General features: G+C 42.3%; 1 non-coding gene across 1 annotated transcript; it reads left to right on the forward strand.

Annotated features, from left to right (window-relative positions):
- The first annotated feature begins 4,534 nt into the window (after positions 1-4,534).
- Positions 4,535-4,606, forward strand: trnac-gca (transfer RNA cysteine (anticodon GCA)). Its single transcript has one exon. It is a non-coding gene; the product is annotated as a tRNA-Cys (tRNA).
- Positions 4,607-4,953: the final 347 nt, after the last annotated feature.

Here is a 4,953-nt window from a genome sequence, read left to right on the forward strand (position 1 = left end):
ACCCTACGTAGATTGGGAGACTGCTGAGCACTGACACTCTGTCCAAGAGAAAAAGCGGTGGCCACCCATTTTAATTTTACCTCCTATTCCCATTCCAACATGGCCTCCTTCTCTGCCGTGATGAAGCTACATTCAGGTTGGGGGAGCAACACCTTGTATTCCGTCTGGATAGCCTCCAACCTGATGGCATGAACATTGATTTCTCAAATTTCCGGTAATTGTCTCACCCCCTCTCCTTCACTATTTCCAATCCCCATTTCCCTCTTCAACTATCTCCTTACCTGCCCATCATCTCCCTCTGATGCTCCTCCCCCTTCCCTTCTTTCCATGGCCTTCTGTCCTCTTCTATCAGATTCCCCCTTCTTCAGCCCTCTATCTCAATCAACTTCCGAACTCTTTACTTCTCTTCTCCCCCTCCCCCGGTTTCACGTATCTCCTACTACCTTGTACTTCTTTCTCCCCTCATCTTCTTACACTGACTTCTCATTTCTTTTTTCCAGTTCTGATGAAGGGTCTCCACCCAAAATGTCAACTATTTACTCTTTTCCATGGATGTTGCCTGGCCTGCTGAGTTCCTTCAGCACTTTGTGTGTGTGTGTGTGTTGCTTGGATTTCCAGCATCTGCAGATTTTCTCTTGTTTGTGGGCATGCTATGTTGGCATTGGAAGCGAGACGACACTTGTAGGCTACACAACACAATTCTCGCTGATTATATTTGAAGGAACAGCACACTTTACTGTATGTTTCAATGTACATGTGACAACTAATGCTAATCTTTAATAATCTTTTCCATCAATTCCCCATAGATTCTACCATTCACCCACACATTGCAGGGGGGGGGGTTAATTTCCAGCAGCCAATGAAATTACCAAAGACACGTGTCTTTGGGATGTGGGAGGAAACCCCCGTGCTCACAATACGAGCATGCAAACTCCACACAGACATAACGTCAGAATTGAACTTGAGTCACTGGAGCAGTGAGGCAGCAACACTTTTAGTTACATCACTCTGCCAGCTAGCAAATTCTTAATTCTTTGTTATTTCCTCCTTGGATTGAGGGTGACTTTCTTCCTGTGGAGTCATAGGGGTCTGATGAGATCAATGTGGGAGCTATGGGTTCCTCCACAGACTGGTAGCATAGTGGTTAGTGCAACACTATCACAGCTCAGGGTGTCGGAGTTTGGAGTTCAACGAGACTCTGTAATGCATCCCTATGGCATGCATGGATTTTCTTCAGGTGCTCCAGTTTCCTCCCACAGTCCAAAGGTCTACTGGGTAGGTAAATTGGTTATTGTAAATTGTCCCGTGATTAGGTTAGGGTTAATCTGAGTTGTCAGGGGTTGCTGGGGTGACATGGCTCAAAGGGCCAGAAGGACCTACTCCACACTGTATAGATAAATAAAAAATGTATATAAAAGATAGGAGGGTTGGGTGGGTAAGGATGGGTGAGTAGTTTGTGTAAGGGGCTCCTTTTGTAATTTGTGTTGGACTTCTGTGTGTTCAAAGTTCATGGATTCAAAGATCTGTTACTTGATTGTTCTATTGGAGAGTTTGGATAAGTACATGGATGGGAAGTGATATGGAGGGCTATAGTCCAGGTGTGGGTCCATGGGACCATAAAAACCCACTCTCCTGCCTTCTCCCCATATCCCGTCATGCCCTGACTAATCAAGAATCTATCAACCTCTGCCTTAAATATAACCAATGACTTGACCACCACAGTTGCCTGTGGCAACAAATTCCACAGATTCACCACCATCTGGCTAAAGAAATTCCTCCTCATCTCTTTTCTAAAAGGATTCCCCTTTATTCTGAGGCTGTGTCTCTTAGTCTTGGACTCCCCCACCATAGGAAACATCCTCTCTACATCCACTCTCTCAAGGCCTTTCATCATTCAATATGTTTCCATGAGGTTACCCCTTCAGAATTCTAGTGAGTACAGGCCCAGAGCCATCAAACACATGTGACAAGCCTTTCAATCCCGGAATAATTTTTGTGAACATCCTTTGAGCCCTCTCCAATGTCAGGACATCCTTTCTTAGATAAGTGGCCCAAAACTAGTCCCAACAATCCAAGTGAAGCCATAACAGTGCTTTATAAAGCCTTAATATTACATCCTTGCTTTTATATTCTAATCCTCCTGAAGTGAATGCTAACATTCTATTTACCTTCAAGCAACACACATAAAAGTTGCTACGTTCACCAGCAACTTTTATGTGTGTTGCTCAAAATTCCAGCATCTGCAGATTTCCTCGTGTTTGCATTTTTAAATTCTATTTACCTTCCTCACCATCAATTCAACTGGCAAATTTACCTTCAGGAAATATTGCATAAGGACTCCCAAGTCCCTTTACACCTCAGATTTTTGAATTTTCTCACCATTAAGAAAATAGTCAACCCTTTTATTTCTTCTACCAAAGTGCATGGTCATACATTTCCTGTATTCCTTCTGCCATTTCTTTGCCCATTCTCCAAATCTGTCAATTTTTTCTGTAGCCATTCTGCTTCCTCAAAACTACCTGCCACTCCACCTATCTTCATATCATCTGCAAGCTTGGCCATAAAGACATCAAGTCCGTCATCCAAGCCATTGATATATAATGTAAGAAGAAGTGGTCCCAACACAGACCCCTGTGGAACACCACTAGTCACCGGCAGCCAACCAGAAAAGTCTCACTCCTACCAATATGCCTCCTACCAATCAACCTCTGCTTTAAGTATGCTAGTATCTTACCTGTAATACCATGGGCCCTTAACTTGTTAAGCAGCCTCATGTATGTCAAAGGCTTTCTAAAAATAAAAGTACACAACATCCACTGATTTTCCTTTGTCTATCCTGCTTGCTATTTCTTCAAAGAATTCCAACAGATTAGATAGTCAAGATTTTCCGACTATGGCCTATATCATCATGTGCCTCCAAGTGCACCGAAACCACATCCTTAACAATCCACTCCAACATCTTCCCGACCACTGATATCAGACTAACTGGCCTATACTTTCCTTTCTTCTGCCTCTCTCTCTTCTTGTAAAGTGGAGTAAAATTTTCAAATTTCCATTTCTCCAGAAGCATGCCAGGATCAATTGATTCTTGAAACATCATTACTAATGCCTCCACAATCTCTTCAGCCACCTCTTTCATAACCTGAGGTGTATACCATCTGGTTTTTAAAAGCTTCCCAATCCTCTACCTTCCCACTACCTTTGCTGTTATGTGCCCTCTGTTTGGTTTTTATGTTACCTTTGACTTCTCTCATTAGCCACAGTTGTGTCATTCTGCCTTTAGAGTACTTGTTCCTCTTTGGGATGTATATTATCCTGCACCTTCCGAATTGCTCCCAGAAATTCCAGCCATTGTTGCTCTGCCATCTTCCCTGCCAGAGTACTTTTCCAATCAATTTGGCTAGCTCCTTTCCCGTGCCTCTATAATTCCCTTTACTCCACTGTAATACTGATACATCTGATTTTGGCTTCTGCTTCTCAAATTGCAGGGTGAATTCTATCATATTATGATCAATGCCCCTAATGGTTCCTTTACCTTAAGCTCTCTCATCAATTCCAGTTCATTGCACTACACCCAATCCAGAATTGCCTTTCCCCTAGTGGGATCAACCATGAGCTGCTCTAAAAAACCATCTCATAGGCGTTCTAGAAATTCCCCCTCCTGGGATCCAGCACCAACCTGATTTTCCCAATCTACCTGCATATTGAAATCCCCCATGACTATTCTAACATTGCCCTTTTGGCATGCATTTTCTATCTCCTGTTGTAATTTGTAGACTCTATTTTTACGACTATTTGGGGGTATGTATATAACTGGCCAGAATAATAGTTTGGCACAGAGTAGATGAGCCAAAGGGTCTGTTTCTGTGCCTTAGTACTCTATATATCTATGACTCTATTGTGAAATCAAGAGTCCATCCTATTTTAAGAGATAAGTAAGAGGATGTTTCCCTTCTAGAACTTCTATAATAAGCTCTTATTAACATTTTGATTGTGAGGTAAAAAGTCCATTTTATCATTCAAGAACTCCATTCAAGTGTCTGATAACAATGAGGTAGAAGCTGTCCTTGGGCCTGGAGATTTGTGTTTTCAGGTTTTTGTATCTTCCACCCAATAGGAGTCGGGAGAAGAGAGAAAGTCCGGGGTGAATTGGTCGTTGGTTATGCTGGCTGATTTATTGAGGCACTGAGAAGTATAGACAAAAGTCAATAGTACTGAGCTAGATAGCCTTCCCAATGCTGCTCCTTTACTCTGAACAACACTGGGCCCAGGAGTCAATGGAAAGTTGTTTCTTTTTCCAGGATGATTTGAGAATACTCTTTGATCTTTTCCCTCTCGGCCCGATAATTAGTGACTAAGAACCATTGGGGAAGGGCACAACTCTGCAAACAGCTCTGTGATAGTGTGCATTCCACTGAACAGCAATGTAAACACAATCTGCCACACAGCAACACAATTAATACTGTAAACTTTGGCAATTAGATTGTAATCGTATCTACTGTTTATTTAAAATACAATAGTTCCTATTTCATAAGGGGGTATAGCTCAGTGGTAGAGCATTTGACTGCAGATCAAGAGGTCCCTGGTTCAAATCCAGGTGCCCCCTCTTTTCATAAATGAAATTAAAACTGAAGAAGGCTACTCAACCTTTCAGACCTACTCCACTATCCTCTTCAGTCCCTTGTTCATCCTTTCTTTGAATAACCCCAGATTTTCTTTCATACTTTTTTCCATTTACCCCAGAATATGTTGGTACAATTCTACACTGTCATCATATAGAGCATCCTCACATCACTCATTACTGTGGTTTGATGCAGCACCCTCTCACAAAACTACAGTGATCTGTCGGGTCAGCAGAAAGGGTCATTGGCTGCAGTCTACCATTACTGCAGGAGTTGTACGTGTCCAGGACAAAGAAACAGGCAGAAAAAAATTATTTTGGACACTATCCAC

The sequence above is a fragment of the Mobula birostris genome, chromosome X (genome assembly GCF_030028105.1).
Source record: "Mobula birostris isolate sMobBir1 chromosome X, sMobBir1.hap1, whole genome shotgun sequence".
Taxonomy (NCBI): Eukaryota; Metazoa; Chordata; class Chondrichthyes; order Myliobatiformes; family Myliobatidae; genus Mobula; species Mobula birostris.